Source organism: Pelophylax lessonae (assembly GCF_965119305.1).
Source record: "Pelophylax lessonae genome assembly, chromosome: 13".
Taxonomy (NCBI): Eukaryota; Metazoa; Chordata; class Amphibia; order Anura; family Ranidae; genus Pelophylax; species Pelophylax lessonae.
Window position 1 is genome coordinate 115,816,696 of NC_138780.1, and position 25,109 is coordinate 115,841,804.

Genomic DNA, 25,109 nt, shown 5'->3' on the forward strand with positions numbered 1-25,109 from the left:
GAGTACACCCCTAAGTCAAAAATTCAAAGTTGGGCCCAAAGTGTGAATATTTTGTGTGGCCACCATTATTTTCCAGCACTGCCTTAACCCTCTTGGGCATGGAGTTCACCAGAGCGTCACAGGTTGCCACTGGAGTCCTCTCCACTCCTCCATGATGATATCACGGAGCTGGTGGAGGTTGGATACCTTGCACTCTTCCACCTTCCGTTTGAGGATGTCCCACAGATGATTAATAGGGTTTAGGTCTGGGGACACGCTTGGCCAGTCCTTCACCTTTACCCTCGGCTTCTTTAGCAAGGCAGTGGTTGTCTTGGAGGTGTGTTTGGGGTCCTTATCATGTTGGAATACTGCCCTGTGGCCCAGTCTCCGAAGGGAGGGGATCATGCTCTGCTTCAGTATGTCACAGTACATGTTGGCATTCATAGTTCCCTCAATGAACTGTAGTTCCCCAGTGCCGGCAGCACTCATGCAGCCCCAGACCATGACACTTCCACCACCATGCTTGACTGTAGGCAAGACACACTTGTCTTTGTACTCCTCAACTGGTTGCCGCCACACATGCTTAACACCATCTGAACCAAATAAGTTTATCTTGGTCTGATCAGACCACAGGACATGGTTCCAGTAATCCATATCCTTAGTCTGTTTGTCTTCAGCAAACTGTTTGCGAGCTTTCTTGTGCATCATCTTTAGAAGAGGCTTCCTTCTGGGACGACAGCCATGCAGACCAATTTGATGCAGTGTGCAGCGTATGGTCTGAGCACTAACAGGCTGACAACCCCCCCCCCCACCCCTTCAACCTCTGCAGCAATGCTGACAGCACTCGTACATCTATTTCCCAAAGACAACCTCTGGATATGACGCTGAAACCGTGCACTCAACTTCTTTGGTCGACCATGGTGAGGCCTGTTCTGAGTGGAACCTGTCCTGTTAAACTGCTGTATGGTCTTGGCCACCGTGCTGCTGCTCAGTTTCAGACAATCTTCTTATAGCCTAGGCCATCTTTATGTAGAGCAACAATTCTTTTTTTCAGATCCTCAGAGTTTTTTGACATGAGGTGCCATGTTGAACTTCTACAGACCAGTATGAGAGAGTGAGAGCGATAACACCAAATTTAACACACCTGCTCCCCATTCACACCTGAGACCTTGTAACACTAACGAGTCACATGACACCAGGGAGGGAAAATTGCTAATTGGGCCCTATTTGGACCCTATTTGGGCATTTACACTTAGGGGTGTACTCACTTTTGTTGGCAATGGTTTAGACATTAATGGCTGTGTGTTGAGTTATTTTGAGGGGACAGCAAATTTACACTGTTATACAAGCTGTACACTCACTACTTTACATTGTAGAAAAGTGTCATTTCTTCAGTGTTGTCACATGAAAAGGTATAATAAAATATTTACAAAAATCTGAGAGGTGTACTCACTTTTGTATCACTCATCTGCTGGACTGAAGTTGAATCAAGGACTTTAACCAAAAGTCATTGACCCCAACACTTCAGTTCTCCCATGAGGTTATACTGGTGGTGGGCATTTTAGTTAACCCACCTCATCAAGTGGCCACTTGTGAGGTGTGATTTATGTTAGAGAGAGAAAAACGCTGTCTAAAGTTTTGGTGATGGTTGTGGCTATAACATTTTATGAAATGTCTATATATGGTAATAATTATAATTATAAAAAATAAATAATTAGTATTGAATTAAAGTGATTGTAAAGGTACATTAAAAAAAAAAAATAATAAAAAATAAACATGTCTATACTTACCTGCCGCCAGTAGGACACAAACCTCATCTTTTTTGGGTCCCCCACCGGTGCTTCTGGCCCCTACCCCTGTCCAGTGTACCCATGGGGGCAATTGTGTGTGCTTGCAGCTGACCCCTGCTGCTGCACCCATTGACACAGACAGCAGGACTCATGCCCTGCCACCCTCTTCCTCATCTCTGGCTTTGATTGACAGTACCCTGTGCCCCAGCAAAGCCAGTGTGACCCGGAAGTGAGGGGAGAAAGAAGCTGAAGACGTGCATAGTGCTGGATCGAATGAGGGCTCAGGTAAGTAAAAGGAATGCTAGGAATTCATTAAGGTAAAAATTGTTTAAGCTTTACAACCACTTTAAATGTATTAATTTTCTATTTTGGCTCTGGTATATGCCGCATTAGTCTCTTGAGGTATCCACTTTTATGGTGGGGATTTTGCCCACCTACTTTTCTGTAGATAGTCTCTTTTGGTTACATAAGACTACACTAATATGTGAATTTGGACACCAGACTTAGAATTGCTTCTTTTGAAATTTTATTTTTGGATTCCCCCCTACCAGTGCCGCCAGCTATAGAGGCAGTGCCGACCGGTCTATTCTGACAGTGAGGAAGTCTCCCTGCTGTCAGAATACAAAGGCACAGGTGGGAATCCTCCATCCACCATGAAGGTGTGTCTGTAGGAACTGATTAACCTTTTTTCGTTCAACCCACTGGTTGAACAAAAAAATAAATAATAATAATAATCTATGGGCTGCTTTAGCCTTGCTATAGGTGGATCAAAACTCGGCCTGTTCAGCAGAATCCATGTGTAGCCACCCCTACTTAACATAAGTCGATCGTTAGAATGACTTCTGTCTAATAGGAATGCTAGAAAATGTTTCTTGATCAACTGCTGATCAGTGTATTCCAGCATCTGCGAGTTCCACTGTCAGAATACAGGAGGAACTCCTCCATCCACCTTGCTTATATGAGTGGACGAATCTGTTTGTTTTCTTTTTCATTCAGCCTGCTGGCTAAAAAAAAAAAATGACCCACCAATGGCCAGCTTTAGGGTTAAAGTAGAACTAAAGGTAACATATTTTTTTCGATTTGTATAAAGAAACGGGATTAAAACACTTGGCAGTTTTGGTTTATTGGGGAGATTTCTTTCACTTCCTGTCCCATGGTCAAAACAGGAAGTGAGTGGAAATCCCTCCAAAATGAGGGAATCCCTGGTTGACACCTGGGTCACCAGAACTATTGTGCCCATTTGAAGATTTCCCCTTATTCCTATTTTGGCGACAACTCAAAATTTGGGGTTTTCTTCTACTTGGTGTGATAACACGAAACAGGAAACAGGGAGGGTGAATCTCTCTAATAAAAATTGACTGGTTTCCTAATCCCTCTCCATTCTATCCAAACCTAAAAAAAAAAAGAAAAGGTATGCCTTCAGTGATTCATTAAGTTGCCATACACGGATCACATTATGGCAGATTCAATGGGAAGGCTGAAATTCAATCCCTGGGGCGGTGGCTTGACAAAAGTCAATTTTTCAGTCGACTTTTGCAGAAGGAGCCAGGTGGAAAATTCTCAACTGAACAGTGCCTGCATCAAATCAGACAGTTTGGGTATTCTGACAGATGCAGGTGTTGGGCTGTCAGAACACAATAGCCAGCACTGCAGATTCATCCATCCATGTTTACCGTGGGTGGGGAAATTGAGCACCAAAATATACTGACATGACAGTGAAGCACTGACTAATGAAGGGAGGCCCCCAATTCCAAGTGCTCAGAAAATGACAACTGCTGATGCTTTTTATATGCAGTCGCCTGTGCACAGGCCTTTTTCTTTGGCTGTAGGAAATTAAGACGACAGACAGAGGAGGAAGGGAGAACACACAAGACAGCATGCCAAAGCTTACTGAGAACTGAAAATGGTACAAACCAGGGGCGTAACTACAGGGATTGCAATTACAACTGAGCCCCATGCTCCAGGGGGCCTGTGCGGCTCCTCTTTACACCTGGATAGGAGCGGCGGCGGGGGCAGCATGTAGAGAAACCACTGTCCTCCTTTTTCCTCCTGTAGCTGCAGGATGAAAATGGAGGAGATGGGTTCCTCTGTATGCTGCCCCTGCCACTCCTTCTGTCCAGTTCACTTGTGTTCTGCTGTCTCTAGGCCCCTTTGTGCTCCCCTGGTTCCCCCCCCCCCCACATTGTGCTCCCTTCCCCCTCCTGCCGGCTGCTGCAGGGGATGTATCATAATAGAGAACCAGGAAGGGGTCGGTAAATATGTAATTTACCAGCTCCTTTCTTTTCTGGACAGAGTCTTAGTCAGTAACATTGTAAAAAATAAAATGATAAAAAAATAATACAATTAAAAGTACCAAAAAATAAAAACTACTGACACCAGTGGGTGAACTTCCAGGATCGCAAAGGTCACACTTGCAACCGGGCCCTGGCATCCCACCACCATGGGGAGGCCCCAAGATAGCAGGAAAGAGGCCCACTGCAGAACTTGTGAAAGTGTCCCGTTGCGGGACCATAATAAAGGGCCCCACAACGAGAGTAAAGGGCCCCAGGATCAGTGGGAAGAGCCAAACATGGAAGAAAGAGGAGAACCGCTCCGGTGTGCAAATGTCCAAACAATCAGACAGGGTGCCGGTTAGGTCCGCAAACCCGGCAACTGAATAAAAATGGAAAATAGGCAAGCTCACTCCTGATTGAAAGTATGAAAGATAAAATCCATTTATTGAAAATCCAAGTAATCCATAGTGACAGACATCAGAGACAGAGGATGTGTCCTGTTAGGACTAAGCGAATTTTGTTTTTGTGAAATGCGTCAACTGTATTCATCCTCTGTCACTATGGATTATTTGGATTTTTGGATCTTCAATAAATGGATTTCATCTTTCATACTTTCAATCAGGAGTGCGGTTGCCTATTTTCCATTTTTAATCAGTGGGAAGAGCCCCAGGCTTGAAGGGAAGGGCCCTGGCCAGGGGTCCGGGGAGGGGGGGGGGTTCATGGTTTCTTGCAACGGGGCTCTGAAGAGTCTAGTTACACCTCTGGTACAAACGTTTGCTTACTAACCATTAAGGCCTCATGCACACAGGGCATTTTTACAGCTGCTGTTCCACTTAAAAACACCCCTCCATGTTATTTTATGGCCTCATGCACACACAGACGTTTTTGAGCTGTAAGTGGCATAGGCGTTTTTAAGCAGCAAGAAGAACCCACGGCCTGTGCGTTCTGAGGACCAGCGTTACAGCTGTAAAAACGTCTGACGCTGCTAAAGGCTGAATAACGTTGCTATAACGTTGCTTAACATGCGTTAAGCTACGTTATACATTTTTTTTTTCTTCCATTCAAAATCAATGGTTCCCTACGGTAGCCTATTGATTTGAATGGAAGGCGCACCGCAAGTTGGATCAGGATGATCCGACTTGCGGCGCGACTTGCGCTGTGAGAATCTTGACAGGGAACTCCATGCCAATATGGGAAAAAAACGGCATGGGGTTCCCCACAGGTTCCAAACCAGGCGTGGGGCCCCCCCCAAAATCCATACCAAACCCTTATCCGAGCATGCAGCCCGGCAGGCCAGGGAAGGGGACGAGCGAGCGGCCCCCACCCCCTCTTCCTGGACCATACCAGGCCACAACATGCCCTCAACATGGGGGGTGTGGGTGCTTTGGGGCAGGGGGGGGGGGCTCTGCACCCCCCCACCCCAAAGCACCTTGCCCCCATGTTGATGAGGACAAGGGCCTCTTCCCGACAACCCTGGCCGGTGGTTGTGGAGGTCTGCGGGCAGGGGGCTCATCGGAATCTGGAAGCCCCCTTTAACAAGGGGACCCCCCAGATCCCGGACCCCCTCCCTATGTGAATGGGTATGGGGTACATTGTACCCCTACCCATTCACCCCATAAAAGGCAGTGTATGTAAATAATGACAGGAGATGTTTTGAAAAGTTTATTAAAAATCTTCATCCTGTCTTCTCCGCTCTGTTCTTCTCCTCTCCGTTCTTCTGGTCTTCTCCTCTCCGCTTTTCTGGTCTTCTCCTCTCCGCTCTTCTGGTCTTCTGCCCTCCGCCCTTCTGCTCTTTTGCCCTTCTGCTCTTCTTCTTCCTCCGGTCCTCCTCCGACGCTGTCTGTGACATAAATAAGGTGATGTCATCGGGAGGCCACGCCCCTAATGGCTGTATGATAAGCTGCAGAGACCGGAGACTGGCATAATCACCGGGGACAGCGTCGGAGGAGGACTGGAGGAAGAAGAAGACCAGAGGAGGCAGAAGAGCGGAGGGCAGAAGAGCAGAGAGGAGAAGAACCAAGCGGAGAAGACCGGATGAAGATTTTTAATAAACTTTTCAAAACGTCTCCTGTCATTATTTACATACACTGCCTTTTATGGGGAGAATGGGTAGGGGTACAATGTACCCCATACCCATTCACATAGGGAGGGGGTCTGGGATCTGGGGGGCCCTCATCAACATGGGGGCAAGGTGTTTTGGGGTGGGGGGGTGCAGAGCCCCCCCTGCCCCAAAGCACCCACACCCCCCATGTTGAGGGCGTGTGGCCTGGTATGGTCCAGGGGGAGGGGGTGGGGCTGCTCGCTCGTCCCCTCCCCTTTCCTGGCCTGCCGGGCTGAATGCTCGGATAAGGGTTTGGTATGGATTTTGGGGGGGACCCCACACCGTTTTTTTTCGGCGTGGGGCTACCCTCAAATTCCATACAAGACCCGAAGGGCCTGGTTTGGAACCTGGGGGGGAACCCCACGCCATTTTTTTCCCATTATGGCGTGGAGTTCCCCCTCAAGATTCTCACAGCACAAGTCGCGCCGCAAGTCGGATCATCCTGATCCGACTTGCGGTGTGCCTTCCATTCAAATCAATAGGCTCCCATAGGGAACCATTGATTTTGAATGGAGGCAAAAAAAACGCTGCTAAAAGCGACGTGGCCAAACGTCCAATCACGCCAATGGAAAAAGCTACTCAAAGCACGTTTTTACAGCTGCTTTTTCCTGGCGTTAGAAGTGGCTCTGCATCTCATTTTTTCTGACGCCCTGTGTGCATGAGGCGTAAAAGTGGGCAAATATTCCATCTTAAACAAATCAGTATGATCTGAGTCAATACCCAATTCATGGCAATCATGTTGCTTGTTTTTACTTGTAGATCATTTAATAAATTGTGCAACAAGTCCATTTAGCTATACTGCTATCCTGTAATTTCCTGGCCTCTTTGGGTCAGTTTCATAAAAGAGAAAATCAGAACTGAAATCAAGCATCAGCTGACTCGTGGGGGAGTGCAAAACCTAAGATCTGCTACTTTGGGATCCTGAGGGATAAGGAATGACAGCAGCAGCTGCATCAGCACTAAGGATTATTATCAAACCATAGCATGCTTCACACTCCCTTACATACTGTACTTCTCTCTGTTGCTTTAGGCAAGTCACTGACAGGAAGAGTTAGAGGCCAACAGTTTCAAGGTGAATGACACTGAGAAATCTGCTATTATGTTTCTACAATGTGTTACAAACTTACAAAGGTTAAAAAGATGTTCTGTATGCCCATTGATTTCAACCAAACAAATCTTGTGCACTCAAAGGATGCATTTTGTGATATTTAAAGAGTTATCATAAAAAGTCATTGGGGATTAACTAACTTCAACATACAGCAACCAATCAAATAATCAGCTTCTAGAACTGAAAGCTGATTCGTTTCGGGCTTCAGTGGCTTAATGCTCAATAATGTTAAAGTGTAACTCCACTTTTGTTGAGAAAAAAACATTCCCCTCTGGGTGATCTCTGTACATTACAAGGATTTGAACAAACTTTGTTGCAGATTCCTACCTTTTGTTATTCTGATGAAATCATTGTTTGTTCCTCTGTGCTGAGTGGATCAAATGGGAGTGGTTTCATAATTATCTATCAGCTGTGGCAGCTGCAGGGCTCTAATCTCTAATGAGGAAAGCTGCTGGGTCCGCATCCCTTTAGACATGTTTCTATTGGGAGTATCTCACCAAAAATGACATTTTTGTTGCAGGGGATGCCTGAAATCTGACTTGTATCTTATGCAGACTTCTGGGAAAATTGGTGAGCCAATCACACAAGGAGGAAATGATGATTTGTGTCGCGATTGAAGTGGAGTTACCATTTAAAGCAGATCTTTACTGCATCTGAACACCACAAATCAAAAACACTATTTAATTCATTTCTAATATTCAAAGCAAACCCCCCCCCCCCCCCCATCCATCCATGTCTCTATGCTTTATTTTTATGAGTAATCACTTTGAAAAACACCCCCTAGCATTTCTGACTGTGGCCATCTTGAGTAAGAGCAAATGATTCATGTAGCATTTACTTCCTGCCCTTAGCTCAAGTATGCATGGAGGAGAATGTGCTTAGCTTTGAAAACCCCTCCTCCCCTCCTGAAGACTCCTGGGATGTATGACATCATTTACCTAGGCATAAAACCAGGAAGTAACTAAAGAAATGTAAAAAAAACAAGTAAATAGGATATACTTTCCTATCTATTTACTAATGCTAGCAGCATTATGATTAAAAATAATCAATGTTGATTGGGAGAAACAGGAAATGGGAATGAGATTGCTAGATGGTTAGGATGGTAGATGTGGGTTTGAACTTCCTGATGGCTGCTTCCTTCTGTGCCATCCTTCATTTTTTTTATTTTATCCCAGTATTATACAATGGAAAGATTTTTCCTTTTTTGTGGGAACCAGAAACAGACCTATTGGTAGGCTCTGGGCTACTGTACCTTATTCCGAAAACAGTATCTCTCCTGCGCTCAAGTGGTATGCAGGAAGGTAAGTGGTCTGAATTATCTTTTTAGCACAGAAATGGGGGGGCTTGTTGCCCCCTCAGGACCAAGGGTATCCAAAAACACAACAAGAGAAGGGCGCACCGACCTTGTGCATTACCACTAAAAAAGTTTATTAAACTCCAGATAGGTAGCATACATTATACTCACAAACGTAAGATGTATGGATAGTGACTAGACTGACATGCATTTAGGAAATAGGGACCAATCGCCTCCAGGACACTTCTATACTGCTGGATGGCGTGATGGCGTCCACAATTACCTGGCTTACGCATTTCAAGGGAGGACCCTCTTCCTCAGAGCCAAAATCGCCACTCAATTGGCTATTGGCTATTTTGGCTCAGAGGAAGAGGGTCCTCCCTCGAAAGGAGTAAGCCAGGCTATTGTTAATGCCATCACGCCATCCAGCAGTATAGAAGTGTCCTGGAGGCATTTGGTCGCTATTTCCTACATGCATATATACATCTTACATTTGTGAGTATATTGTACGCTACCTATTTGGATTTTAATATACTTTTTTAGTTGTAATGCACAAGGTCGGTGCGCCCTTCTCTTGTTGTCTTTCTACTGTACCTGATGGCATATATATGGCCTGGATGTTTCAATCCATTTATGGTAATTGTGCAAACTCTCAGTAGACCGGTGACATAAACGAGGAATATGAACAGTCAGAAGCAATCTCATCCATAGACAAGCTTTCTCTACACCTGACGTGTAAATCCGCTGTTTAACGCATAACTGAGGATCACCCTGATAACACCTAAAATAATACCTAAAAGACAGTAATTGGAAGTGCAGAGTTATCTCCATTCACCTCAGCCTCATCAGCACAAATGAACAGTATATTGGATGAAAAACAATTCAACATTTGCTAGTGACTCCTCCACCTCTTGTGCCTGCTGAATTCATACTCCATATAATGTATGGGAGGATTTTATTCACGATACCATAACAAAAACATTCCCAGATCCACAATATAAACTATTAGAGACTATTAGGATTATGATGCTTATACTGCTGTCTATAGGAGGATATGGATAGTGACTAGACTGGCATAACCCCCTCCTACTCCCAGCAATCCTCAATTTTTGCTTGTGTCCGAAGAGGAGGGATGCCTTTTCTCTACTGAGAAACATGTAACAGTTTTTGCTGGCCAATTTCCCATTTCAAGATTATTTTATTGAATCAAGAGTTCAAGATTTGGTCTCTATGCGCAGCTATTTGGATCAGAATATTCCCAGCAATAGCTTTGGAGGCTTTACCCAGAACCCATTTCAATGGACAATGGCAGAGCTAGTCTTGAATGTGACCTTCATGTATGTGCTCCACATTGTTGTGCTCTGCAGACATGAGTATACTATGTTAGTTAGCCGCCAGACTGCTCTCTAGGTCCATGGCACAGCCTCTGGTGTGACCCAGTCTCTAACGACTCACTTTGTGGGTAGGCTAAGTGGCCTAAGCACTGGGAGCTACCTCATAAATGGGACTGTTTGGTATCATTATTGTCCCTAATTTTTCCATCAGTTTCCCGTGGAAAGGTTTACCACAGACGGACTGAGCAATGACTTAACCCGTACACACGAGTCAAAATTTTTGTCCTCCGTCAAAACACGTCCGATTTTCGTGCAGTCAGTGCAGATTTCGACAGGGAAAAATCTTATGAGCAAGACTGGGCATGCTCAGAGATGAAAGAACACAAAGAAAGCAATCCAACACATGACATCACTTCTGAAGTAGAATTCTGTCGTGTGGGAAAATTCGTGTGCAGTCTAGAGCACATTCCAACCAACAAAACACCACTCTGGACAAAAGATGGACGACCGGTCGGCGGAAATCCGTTGCGTGTGTACGGGGCTTTAATCTCTTAGGTGAAGTATCATGCTCACGCGCTCCATATTCTTCTTCCCGCCTTTCAGCATGTTTAACACATTCCTGCCACTGCTTCTTATCAGAACTGACATGTGGATCATCCTTGGTTGGTCTTTGCTGCCCCTCTACAGTAACCTGGTCACCTCCAGCTGCTTGAACCTCTCCTGCTACCGGCAGCTAGTTCATGATTATTCAAAGCCTTGCTGTACACCCTGAGCTACACTGTCCATGCCTTGCAGTGGAACACGTTGAATCCCAGTAACTCAGAGATCAGTCCCACTGTAATGCAGAGCAGGCATGCAAAAGATGGTTGCTGCCAATGCCCTTTGGGGGACACAGTGTCTCTTTGGGCTTCCAATCCACCAAGCCTGCTGGAAAATCCTCTCCTCTATGAGGGGGTACCCCCACTTTCTAAAGTGTGGGGACATCTGTTAGCCTTTGCTAAAACCTGGACAGATAGTATTTCAGATGCCTGGATATGATAGGTGATTTATAAGGGCTACAAGCTAGCGCATTGCTGTCAGTGCCTTCCCCAGTTCACGTCTACCAACCTGCCTGTTACTGCACAGGTTAGCAGACTTTCATGCAGCCCTTTTAGGTCTTCATGATTAAAGTGGAGCTCCGCCCAAAAGGGGAATCTCCCCTTATCTGACCCCTCCCCCCCTCTGATGCCACGTTTGGCAGTTTTTAGGTTAGGTTAGGTTCGTTTTTAGGATCATACCTGTGATCTCTCCTTACTGGCTGTGATTGATGGCAGCTGGAGCCAATAAGGAGGAAGAGAGCCTCTGCTCTTGTGCACATTACAGGATTGAGATCGAGCTCAGGTAAGTATAAGGGAGCTTGGGGGGGGGGGGGGATTGCTGCATGCAGAATGCAATAAGGAAAAAAAACCTTTAGAACCAGTTTGTTATGCTATGTGAAATATAAAAGTAGGTGTTATCCCAATTTGGCTGAAAAAGTGGAAATACACTTTAAGCTACAGGTTCCTAGTTCTGTTTTTTTATTTGTGGGCCTGTAAATGTTTTGTTGCTGCTGCCTACCAGTTGGGCTTCTATTGGATGACCAATAGTCTCTGAATCCTGAAAAAGAAATTAGAATTTTAGTATTTACCATAAAATCTTTTCTTGCAGTTCATTGAGGGACAGAGGTCCCACTGCTCTGTATCTGTGATCTTGCTCTTTGTACTGCTTTTCTACAAAACGGAGGCATGCTGGGAGGAGAAGGGTCTCCTTCTTATGGTTGAATTATGAGCACTGACTTTAATTGAGGCAAATGAGGCCTGCATTTTTGTAGATGTTGTTCTGGGTTCTTTTATGACCTAGATGAGCTGTTGTCCTGCTCTTGGAGTAATTTTGGTAGGCTGGCCACCCCTGGGAAGGTTAACCACTGTTCCAAGTTTTCTCCATTTGTGGATAATGGCTCTCACCATGGTTCGTGGGAGTCTTAAAGCCTTAGAAACGGCATTGTAACCCTTTCCAGACTGATACATGTCAATTACTTGGTTTCTCATCGGTTCTTGAATTTCTTTAGATCGCGGCATGATGTGTTGCTTTTTGAGATCTATTAGCGTCCTTCACTTTGCCAGACAGCTTCTATTTAAGTGAGTTCTTGATTCAACAGGTCTGGCAGTATTTAAACCTGGGTGTGGCAAGTGATATTTATTCAGCTTTCCAAAAAATGTGGCTAATCACAGTTCATTCATGATTTAGCATGGGTGGGGGGCAATTACTTTTTCACATACGCAGATTTGGACAGCTTTTTTCCCTTAATAAACAAAATCATAATTTAAAACTGCAATTTGTATTTACTTGCACTATCTTAGTGTAATATTAAAAATAGTTTGATGATCTGAATAATTTGAGTGTGACAAATATGCAAAAAAAAAAAAAAAAAAAAGATCAGGAAGGGGGCAAATACTTTTTCACAACACTGAATTTGTTCTTCTTTAGAGGCTATATTCCACATTTTCTAAACATAAATAAATAAATAAATAAATAAAGCACATACATTTATTGGAAAAAAATGTGCATTTATTCTTTTTCTTGTTAATAGACCAGCAAGGATTGCAGTGGAGAATAATGGATTGCAGGTACAATGCCTGGCTCCTACAGAATCTTCCTGCAGTTCTATGTCCATACTGTGGTATGGACGTTGAGGACAGTGATTCGTGTTCCATTGAGGACTACAAGTCCACCTGCTTCGTCCATATTAAATGAAAGTCATGATTTTGTGGGTGGAGCCACGCACTGAGAGCCTGAGCTGGCCCCTCCCCGCCCCTCCACAGCTCAGCGCTCCAGTGAGCGAGGAGGGGGCAGAGCAAAGAGCTCCTGACTGACAGAACCGAGTGATCAGTGGTGTTCGATCGCTCGGTTCTAAGTGTAGAGGTGCCGGGGGACAGATGAAGTATCGGACCGATGATGCATCCACCTATGTAAGTTAGTGTATGGAAAAAAAAATATACATACATCTCTTTTAAGGCAGTCCTGAAGGCAAAAGGGTTCCAACCTGGTACTAGCACAGTGTACCTAATAAAGTGGCCGGTGAGTGTATATACTGTACATACACACATTATAGTATGTGCTCCTGGACTACCAAGGGGAACTTTATTCCACCTTAGTAAAAGGAAAAAATAGATAGATAGATGGCTTTTTTTCTCAGTCAATAGGTGCAGGAAATCCCCCTTTCCGAGTCACTCCTGGTCTCCACCCCTACCCACCTCCCAGTACTGCCCCTTCTAGAGAATACATAACTAAGTAACAATTGTGGTACTAAGTAACTTGTATGAAATTTGTTATTGATTACCAGTAAAGCAGTAAAATGGATCCCATGCAGCAAGCAACAGTAGATCCTCCCCCCCAGCAACAATGGACCACCCGCAACAAAATACCCCCTCCTTCAGCAATAATAGACCCCCGGCAGCAACAACAGATTTCCATACATCCAGCACCATTAGATCCACCCCAACAACAACTGCCCCCCAGCAACCAGGGAAGTTGATTCACAAGTCCAGCGGCCGCGATTGCCGCCAGGCACCCACGATCACTCCCCTTGGAGAGAGAACGGCAGTCTCCTGTTGTAAACGCAGAAGACCGTTGTTCTCTTAGGATCCTCCTATTTAGGAACACAGATCTCTGTGTTGATTCCCCAGCCCAGCCCCCTCACAGTTAGAAAACACCCCCTAGGCATACACTTAACCCTTTGATCGCCCCTGAGTTAACCCCTTCCCTGCCAGTGTCATTATTACAGTAACAGTGCATATTTTTAGCACTGATTACTGTAGTAATGTCACTGGTCCCCCCAAAAATTTCACAAATGTCAGTTAGGGGTCCGATCTGTCTGCCGCAATGTCGCAGTCCCGCTAAAAGTTGCTGATTGCCGCCATTACTAGTAAAAAAAATAAATAAAAGTGACAAAAATCTTTCCCCTAGCTTGTAGACGTGATAACTTTTGCGCAAAACAATCAACATACACCTATTGGGATCTTTTTTTACCAAAAATATGTAGCAGAATACAAATTGGCCTAAAATTATGAAAAAAATTAGATTTTTATATTTTTTTATTGGGAATGTTATATATCAGGAAGTAAAAAATATTGTTTTTTTTTTTTCCAGAATTGTTGCTTTTGTTTGTTTATAGCGTAAAAAATAAAAATCACAGAGGTGATCAAATGCCACCAAAAGAAAGCTCTATTTGTGGGAAAAAAGGGACATCAATTTTATTTTTACGGCCGCGCAATTGTCCGTTAAAGTACGCAGTGCCGAATTGCAAAAAATAACCTGGTCATTAAGCGGGTAAAACCTTCCGGTCCAGAAGTGGTTAAAGAAATCTTTACTGTATTTGTAATCTTTTGTTTAAATCAAATAAAATGTATATCGCAAACAGTAGCAAGCAATTAGGTGTTATTAGATGAGAATTCACAAGAAATGAAATTCCACCACTCTACAATAGTAATCCTCTGTCTGGCAGCAATCCATGCTGCATTGCTGGCAATAAAGAGTTAAATGGCTCCTTGTGTAAATGACTGAGCTATAGTGCAGCTGTCAGTACAGCATGTGTGCTATGAGCAAGAGCAGGGCATTGAGTGACTGGCCGCCTGCCTTTCCCTAAGCTCCCCACCCTACCTCCCCTGCACTATATTACACTTGTGTTCATCAGACTAGCCTCTCTTTGCCTGCCTCACTCTCCCCTCTGCCTGTCCTCCCTACAAATCTAAGCATTGTGACTCTGCTCTTCCCCACATTCAACTTCTCTCCTCCTTTGGCCTCCTCTTCTTTCCAGCAGTTGCCTGACACTCTGCCCTCTTCCACATTGCCTGGATTTCTTAGCAAGCTTGGACTTTAGCAGCAAACCCAAGATAAAGAAATTTCCCTTTTCCAACCTACATTATGGTAAGCATGTATGATGTTGTGCAGCTACTCTTCTTGTAAATGATTTTTTTTAATCATGTCTGTTTTTTGATGCCCTTTACAGGATTAAAAAAAAAAAAAAAAGTTACTTGTTTTTAATGTATTTAAAGAATACTTAACATGGTGATTTGTTTCTGAATGTCTGACGGTTGGTTGAATGACGCACCATTTATAGAAATGTTTAGATTAAAGTGCAATTCACATAGCACGCAGCGTTTGGAGGTGACGCAAAGTCTTTGTAGTAGGGAATAGATTACTTTGAAATGTTTATATCTTATAAATATCAATGACAGATTGCCATCCAGTGCCGTCACAGCTTCCAGTCATTGCTCACATAGTTCTGGAAGTGGGTAACTATAAGAGGGGGTCACTTTGTCCCCCCACCCCTCGTGAGTCACCTAAACTGGAAACTTCTAGAGTCTCATTTTTACCAGTTTAACAAAAAAGTTCAGTTTGTGAACTCTGCACATATAGTGTACTTCTGTGAGCTAATGGAATAACTGCAAGGTGAAAACATTACATCTATTTTCCCCCACAATGACTGCTCCTTATGCAAGAACACCTTAAAAGGGCAAGCGATTGGGGATAATCCTCAGCATGGTTCTTGTCCGGGAGTTCAGACAGAGAGAACCGTTCCATTACTCTTTCCTCTGTCTATGAGAGTTATGTTATGTTTATAGTTAGGATCATGGCTCAGCTGAAGTTTAAATATCCAAAATTAAAGCATTGTTAGGTCTCAGAACTGGATAGGCAGGGCATAAAAGAACACAAGTTCTGCCTCTGTCTATTATCCAGGCCATCCATTCAAAGGCCTTCAATGAAGAGCATGGTGCAAAGTTCAGTTGTATACAGATACCTATGGCAACTAGATTTTAGCTAGCAGTATTTTAACAGAGACATTTTTTTTAAATTGATTATTAATGGTTATTGCAGATTGCTTTAAAGTTGAACTCCAGAAAAAAAAACTGCAGAAATTATATTTTTGTGCATATGTACATTAGGCCAGTGTTTCTCAACCTTTTTTCAGTCGAGGCACACCTCAGAAATTATAAACCAGGCATGTCCAACCTGCGGCCCGGAATCGCAGGCAATGCGGCCCACTGCCCCGACAATTTATTATTTTTTTTGCTGGGGAGGAAGGAAGTCGAGTCGAGGGCACGGCCACAGAGGCAGCCTCGAAGGGGATCATCCACTAGTTGTGTAAAATTTAGTGCTGGGGGGGGGCGCAGCAGCATGGGAAGGGCGCAGCGGCGTTTTATTACTTATATACTTTAACTAGTAGTATATATTTTATACTACAAATTTATCTACACTCAATGTGGCCCAGAGAAGCCAAAAGGTTGGACACCCATGTTATAAACAGTCTCGAGCGACCCTTTAATAAAATGATGGACAGTCTTGAGGCACCCCATCCTAAAAGTTTTACATAATGCAGCAACATACACACAGGTAGGATGCCCAACCACGGGCGTCCGCAGGCATTTTAAGGTCACCCATGCTTCGCCCCTTTTTAACAATGTCATGAACGGGAGGGGCTTAGTCATTATACTTATTTTGAGTATTTATTTTTAAAGGGCAAATGGCAACATTATTTTTAAAGCATTTGTTAACCTAAAAAAAAAAGGAATCAAATAGATGGTGCCAATTTGATAAACTTAAAGAGGAAGTAAACCCTCCTCGGGAAGTTGTACCTAAAGGTAAGCCTATGATAAGGCTTACCTATAGGTACTGTAAATATCTCCTAAACATGTACCGTTTAGGAGATATTTACCTTTAATGCAGCCAGTGACGTCACTGGCGCATGCACTCTGAAGGAACGGCTGATCGTGCCGTTCCTTCAGAGCCCCGTGCCGTGACCGTTGGCTCCCGCGCGCGTGCGCGGGAGTGACGTCACCACGGCCCTGGCCAATCAGATGGCCGGATGCCGCGATCCCGGAAGACGGGCGACTGAACATGTCGCTCATCATACAGGTGAGTGAGCGGCACAGCGGGGGCTCGTTCTAAGGTAAGTATTTCATAATGAGCTAGTATGCGATGCATACTAGCTCATTATGCGTTTCTCTTGCAGGTTGTAAAAAAAAAAAAAAAAATTTAAACGAGTGTACAACCTCTTTAACAATGCACCAACATCCCAATAAACAGTACAAAAAAAGGGAAAATGGGCATCTTGGGACTTTAAGTGCCCATTCACACTACCGCGACTTGTCAGGCGACTGGTCAGCCTGACAAGTCACGGTCCATGCAGTGCTACGGGAACTGTTCTAATAGGAGCGACTCAAGTCGCTCCGACTTAGAAAGTAGTTCCTGTACTACTTCGGGGCAACATCGGAGCAACTTGCATTGACATTCATTATATGAAGTCCGTGCAAGTCGCGCCGAAGTCGCGGTGCACTCGACTTCACAGGTCGCCCCTGAAGTTTTTCCGCGCTAGTGTGAAACGGCACTAACGGTGCATATTTGCTTAGAGTATTGATCTAGTCAAAAGACACATAGTGTAAAAAAAACCTCAAACATTTTTATTGAAATTAAAAATGTTGAAACAAAAAAAGAACATGAAAAGAAATACATGGCAAACAAGGACATGAAATGTAGATTGGTCCTTTACGCTAAATGAATTTTGACCGGTTTCGCCAGAACAGGCTTCTTCAGAAAAATAGCGTAAACACAGATCCCTCTATTGGGTGAAACATACACATATCAGAACAATTAAGTTCATACATAGTATACAAAGTACAGTGGGTACGGAAAGTATTCAGACCCCCTTAAATTTTTCACTCTTTGTTGTATTGCAGCCATTTGCTAAAATCATTTAGGTTCATTCTTCTTCCTCATGAATGTACACATAGCACCCCATACTGACAGAAAAACACAGAATTGTTGACATTGTTGCAGATTTATTAAAAAAGAAAAACTGAAATATCACATGGTCCTAAGTATTCAGACCCTTTGCTGTGACACTCATATATTTAACTCAGGTGCTTTCCATTTCTTCTGATCATCCTTGAGATGGTTCTACACCTTCATTTGAGTCCAGCTGTGTTTGATTATACTGATTGGACTTGATTAGGAAAGCCACACACCTGTCTATATAAGACCTTCCAGATCACAATGCATGTCAGAGCAAATGAGAATCATGAAGTCAAAGGAACTGCCTGAAGAGCTCAGAGACAGAATTGTGGCAAGGCACAGATCTGGCCAAGGTTACAAAAAGATTTCTGCTGCACTTAAGGTTCCTAAGAGCACAGTGGCCTCCATAATCCTCAAATGGAAGACGTTTGGGACGACCAGAAGCCTTCCTAGAGCTGGCCGTCCGGCCAAACTGAGCTATCGGGGGAGAAGAGCCTTGGTGAGAGAGGTAAAGAAGAACCCAAAGATCACTGTGGCTGAGCTCCAGAGATGCAGTCAGGAGATGGGAGAAAGTTGTAGAAAGTCAACCATCACTGCAGCCCTCCACCAGTCGGGGCTTTATGGCAGAGTGGCCCGACGGAAGCCTCTTCTCAGTGTAAGACACATGAAAGCCCGCATGGAGTTTGCTAAAAAACACCTGAAGGACTCCAAGATGGTGAGAAATAAGATTCTCTGGTCTGATGAGACCAAAATAGAACTTTTTGGCCTTAATTCTAAGCGGTATGTGTGGAGAAAACCAGGCAATGCTCATCACCTGTCCAATACAGTCCCAACAGTGAAGCATGGTGGTGGCAGCATCATGCTGTGGGGGTGTTTTTCAGCTGCAGGGACAGGATGACTGGTTGCAATCGAGGGAAAGATGAATGCGGCCAAGTACAGGGATATCCTGGACAAAAACCTTCTCCAGAGTGCTCTGGACCTCAGACTGGGCCGAAGGTTTACCTTCCAACAAGACAATGACCCTAAGCACACAGCTAAAATAACGAAGGAGTGGCTTCACAACAACTCCGTGACTGTTCTTGAATGGCCCAGCCAGAGCCCTGACTTAAACCCAATTGAGCATCTCTGGAGAGACCTAAAAATGTCTGTCCACCAACGTTTACCATCCAACCTGACAGAACTGGAGAGGATCTGCAAGGAGGAATGGCAGAGGATCCCCAAATCCAGGTGTGAAAGACTTGTTGCATCTTTCCCAAAAAGACTCCTGGCTGTATTAGATCAAAAGGGGGCTTCTACTAAATACTGAGCAAAGGGTCTGAATACTTAGGACCATGTGATATTTCAGTTTTTCTTTTTTAATAAATCTGCAACAATGTCAACAATTCTGTATTTTTCTGTCAGTATGGGGAGCTATGTGTACATTCATGAGGAAGAAGAATGAACTTGAATGATTTTAGGAAATGGCTGCAATATAACTAAGAGTGAAAAATTTAAGGGGGTCTGAATACTTTCCGTACCCACTGTATACAATAGCGCATATACACATAGACCTATGTTCATGCATGTTGACCATTTCCTGCCCAGTAGGGCCCTAAATATTGAAAAAACTGATCCATACCTGTAAGTTGGAGCAGATATTAAGAAGTGAAGATGTATGAGCCCAAATTTTGGAATCTAACAATTCCAGGAACCATGCAGGCACGGCCACTAATGGTCTCCCGCAAAAAAAAAAAAAAATGTATCCTGCTCCCTTAAAGCATGTTATACAGCACAGTGCTTGTGCTTTGTAATTTGCCCCCCCCCCCCCCCGTATCACCTAAAATAACTGGCTGATCCTGCCTGGCTGTGTCCTCCCCTCTGTAAACTGACCATGGTATAGCATGGCTGCTGAGCCCTGATACCGTGGTCAGTTTACGTGCCTCCATCATCCGCAGCTCACCTGCCTTCCTCTTTCCTCTCTCCCCCCTCCCTCCCTGCGTGTCTGCTCTTGTGTCAGTGCCCCTCCTGCTGCTGTAGTTTCATTTAAAGTTTCTTATCCTGTCTACAGTCTGTTTAATAATCCTGGGTGCCCCTGTGTCTGTGTTTTATAAAAATAAGCCATTCTTTACAAGTTTTCAGAGCGCAAATTGCCGCTCACGTGACCCGCCGCCTCTCCCCTCCTCTCCCCCTCCCTTCCTCCTCCCCTCCCCACTGACGACAGCGAGGGATCCTCAGCCCCACCCGCTGCACGCAGCTGTCATGTCCTTTAAGTTGAGAACACACAAACAATTTTTCGTGTTTTTATAAAACATACCCATTAAAGAGTATGTACAGCTGTGCTCATAAGTTTACATACCCTGGCAGAATTTATGATTTCTTGGCCATTTGTCAGAGAATATGAATGATCGCACAAAAACTTTTCTTTCACTCATGGTTAGTGTTTGGCTGAAGCCATTTATTATAAATCAACTGTGTTTACTCTTTTTAAATCATAATGACAAGAAAAAACACCCAAATGACCCTGATCAAAAGTTTACATACCCCAGTTCTTAATACCATGTATTGCCTCCTTTAACATCAATGACAGCTTGAAGTCTTTTGTGGTATTTATGGATGAGGCTCTTTATCTTCTCAGATGGTAAAGCTGCCCATTCTTCCTGGCAAAAAGCCTCAAGTTCCTGTAAATTCTTTGGCTGTCTTGCATGAACTGCACGTTTGAGATCTCCCCAGAGTGGCTCAATGATATTGAAGTCAGGAGACTGAGATGGCCTCTCCAGAACCTTCACTTCACTTTACTTCACTGCTGTAGCCAATGAGAGGTCGATTTGGCCTTGTGTTTAGGATCATTGTCATGTTGGAATGTCCAAGTACGTCCCATGCGCAGCTTCCGGGCTGATGATTGCAAATTTTCCTCCAGTATTTTTTGATAACTTACTGCATTCATCTCAAAAAATATTTAGTAAAAGGAAAGGCACCACGTCCCAAGTACATGATTAGAGAAAAAGGAACATGAAGGGGGCGTATAGGGGGACTTTCTATAAGGGTGCCGTCATTAGACAAATATACTTGCAGGATATATATATAAAAAAATATAATTTTATTTGAAACAACAACAAGCATAAAATGTATACTGTATTTCAAAGGAAGAAGACAGTATTACAACATGAATATAAAAACTGGAAAATACAAGCCATATCGTAGTGAACTGTATACAATCAGTATATGTTGTATCTTACACAGGGGCTGTTTAGAAAGACTACAGACCCTTTACCAGCCAGAAGAATCCCCTGGTTAGCATCTGTGTGAAGATCAATGATGCCCAAAACTACAGGCCGACATGTTTCGCGGCAACAGCCGCTTCCTCAGGGGCAGTTGATGGGTTATATAAGCATCAGTACAGTTACTAGGAAGAAAAAATAGATACAATTCTGACAAAATTTCCTGTGCCTTTGTAGCTCGCACATCCCCAAAACATCAGCCACCCACCTCCGTGTTTCACAGTAGGAATGGTGTACTTTTTTATCATAGGCCTTATTGACTTCTCTCCAAATGTAGTGTTTATGGTTGTGGCCAAAAAGCTAAGGAGCGTGTCTCCTCTGCTTGTATGTCGGCCCTTGCCACGCTGTTCCCAGCTTCCGCACAGTCCTCACCGGATGGGGAACCTCCACCATGAGGGACACGCTCCCTACATTTAAGCTCTGGTCCTTCCTAAGTTTGATATGAGACATGGAGTGACTACCCTCACTACTATGTCACTATACATTGCCTTTTTTGAGCTTCCCAAAACGCACAGTCCTCCTCGTTAAAGAATTCTCTATGGAAATTGAGATATGTGCCTGATTACTATATGTACAGACAAAAGAAATGATATGCTCCAGATGAAGCTTTTTTGTCTAAGAAAGCGAAACATGTCGAGCAAAGGTCATATATTACATGGTGAATGTTAACTTATACTTTCAGTCGACCCCGCTGACCGGCACCATACTGCTTGGGTGTCCGTCGGCGGTTCTTCTGATATTAAGCAATACGCTTCCAAGGATTATATGACTACTAATGATCTTGTACTTTGAACTGTATGTAAATCGACTTTTATAAGTTCTATGCACTGAGATATTGTACAACATAGACCATTGTTGTGTGGTCTCACTGTGTCCTTAATACACAATTATTTGCCTGTATTTTTCTATGATTTTAAAATATTTAGTTTTGTGTTGAATAAAAGAAATCTTTTTAACAAAACTCTTGTGCCCGAAATCTCTGTTTCCCAATCCTTCCAAAAGTACATGGTACAGCAGCTACATATCAAGAATGTGAAATGTTGGGTTTACATAATTGTTAAACATTGACAGTGAAGAAGAAAAAGGAAGTGAACTCAGACTAATTATTTCAATGAAAGCTAATTGGAGTCAGTAGTTTGCACACCTGGAATCCAGTTAATGAAATGAGTTTGGAGGTGTGGTTTGGAGCTACTTTGATAAAAGACAGTCAAACGTTTTTGGAAAGAAGCATCAGCTAATGTGAACCATGCTTCCCAAAAAAGAGCTCTCTGAAGACATACAATTAAGAGTAGTTGATGTGCATAAGGCTGGACCTGGGATACGGAGCAATCTCAAAGTGTTTAGCCATTCATTATTATCAGCATGTTATCCTATGTGTCCATGCACACACATAGGCTGTTATTAGCAGTTTTTGGCAGGGGTGTTTTCTGTCTGGAAACAAAACCCAGAACTAGTGAGTTTTAAGAGGAGTTTTTCAGCTGTAAAAACGCTCTTACTCTGATAAAAGCTTAAAAACGCTGAAAAACGGAGCTGTTTGGCCTTTATCAGAGTTTTTGAGATATAAGCTTTTGTGGGAGTATAGTTTTGCTAAAAAAAGCTGAAAGACGTTACAGCTGAAAAATGCTACTGCAAAAATGCTGCAAAAATCATTCTACAGCTACAGCTTTCTACAGCTAACTCTTCTGTTGTTTTTAACATCCAATGTGCATGAGGCCTTGGACTCCTTTCACACTATCCGTCCGTCGGACGGATTCCGTTTTTCTCGGCGGGGGATCGAGCCGCCGATCCCCCGCTGAGCAGCAGGAAGACAGCTGTGTCTCCGCGCTGTGTGCGGAGACACAGCTGTCAGTTCCCCATGCATCTCTATGGAGGAAATTGGATGGGAACGGACCGTCGGTCCGTTCTCATCCGATCCGATCCACTGGACGGATGGAAAATAGGGTTTCCATCCGTCCAGATTTGACGGATCGGATCGGGTTGGATGTCAGCGGACATGTCTCTGCTGACATCCGATGCCCCATAGGAATGCATGGGGGGACCGTTCAGATCCGACAAAAAAACGGACAGGCGGATCTGAACGGTCCGTCTGTGTGAAAGGGGCCTTAAACTGAACGTTTAACTTGGCTTCAATTACTTGGATATTTGCAAGCTTTCGATGTTTTTCTACTTGTCAGAAGGTCACATAATATTAAAATGTATGTAAACCCCATAAATTAGCTTCTCTTATTGAGTCCTATTCAGCCAGTTAAATATACCAGTACAAGTGTTTTGTTACATCTGCTTGAAAATGTTTTAGCTGATCACTTCCTACTCTCTGCCTATGCTGCAGTCTATCAGTTACTTTTTTCCCAGTTATCACTAAAGACTACAGAACCCCTCCCATCTATGTTATGGAGATAAGAAGGAGGAGAGGTATTCTGTAGTCCTAACAGTACTTCTCATTATATACAGTACAATGAGTGAGTGTTGTCACTCTAAAGTGTATTACTGGAATAATCACCAAGTAGAAATAAAGGGACCAGTAAATGGAAAAAAAAAAAAAAAGGCCACGCTGCTGACAGTCTACCATTTGCATCTTTATACGCTTCTTATCACAAGATGTTTGTAAGTGTATTTTGGTTTATTTATATATAATACATTTTAGCAGTGTTACACTATTTGCGCTCCCTTGTCTTTTGGTTCATCTATGACCATCTGACGGAGTGGGAGCCTTTCTGGTGTCACGGTTTATCTGCTTTAACATCTTCCCCTCAACATCCGTGGTTTGCCTACCTGTTTCAGATCATCCATCCATAGTTTAACAAGCTGGCTTGACCCAGGTGCTATATGGCACTCTGAGTCCTACGGTGCTGGTGAGCTTAATATATCTCCATATCTTGTTGGTGTTGGGACCCAGTGAGCACTTGATTATCACCGCAGTGGACAGTCATGTCACTTTACACTTGGGATTGTTGATTCACCTCAACTTCTTTTGGATTTATTATTTTGGGACTCACCATTAATTATTTATTGTTTATTCATATTTATATTTATGCATGTTTTGATTATTCACTTTCACGTGTTATTTATCATTTCAATACATTTATTGTTCACTAGCGCTGCACTTTTATAGATTATATAGAAATAAAGGGAAAACGCCTGAAAAAATGAATGTAGCCTTCACATCTAATGATGTGAAGATGCAATATATATTACATTTTTAAAACAAAAATAAATCCATCCTGCCCCTATGAGACAAGTATAAGGAAATGACACTCCTATAATACATTTTTGTTCTTGGGTTTAGAAACAGGAAAAGATCAAATTTGCATATAACTTCACCTCCTTATAACTCTGGATCTACTTTCATTTGGATATTCTTTTTCCTCTAATAATATATATTTAGACCTCTAATAATATATTTCAGACCTGTGCATTAATTATGACTACTGAAACTGATTTCGATTTCTCAAAAATTAAAATCCTCCAGAATTTATCCCTTAAAGTGAATCTGTAATGGACTTCCAGTGAGTGGACATTTTGGGGTTTATTTACTAAAGCTGGCAATTGCAAAATCTGGTGCAACACTACATAGAAACCAATCAGCTTCCATGTTTTATAGCCAAAGCTAAATTAAACAAGCTGAAGTTAGAAGCGGATTGGCTACCATGCACAGCTGCACCAGATTGTGAGCGCACCAGTTTTAGTAAATGTCCCCATTTGAGTCATTTTTATTTGCTTAAAGCAACCCTGTAGTAAAAGAAAATATTCTAATCTAACTCATGGGTGTATACAGTGGGCACTAAAAGGTATAAACTCACATTTTCAGCATTCCTGAAAACCCCGACCATGACTGTCTAGACAGAAATACTAATCCAATGGCAGGTAAAACCAGTCACAAGTATGTATTCAAACTACGTATTTAGCTGTATGCTTAATGTTCCACTTCAATGAAAGACAAAGTAGATGCTCCAGTGGGTGACACCATCCAGGGTTTTATTTATAGTTTACAATTCCCCAGAGAGAAGAAAATAATGGTACCTTTTCACACTGTATCCACCTATTTGAAGGTCAAATTTCCAATTTAAGAGCAAAAAGGCGATGCCTATTGATGTGCTTTTTTGAGTTATAGAAAACCTTTCCCCTCTCAGGAACTCTTCAAACCTCGCCCCTTCAATTGTTCTG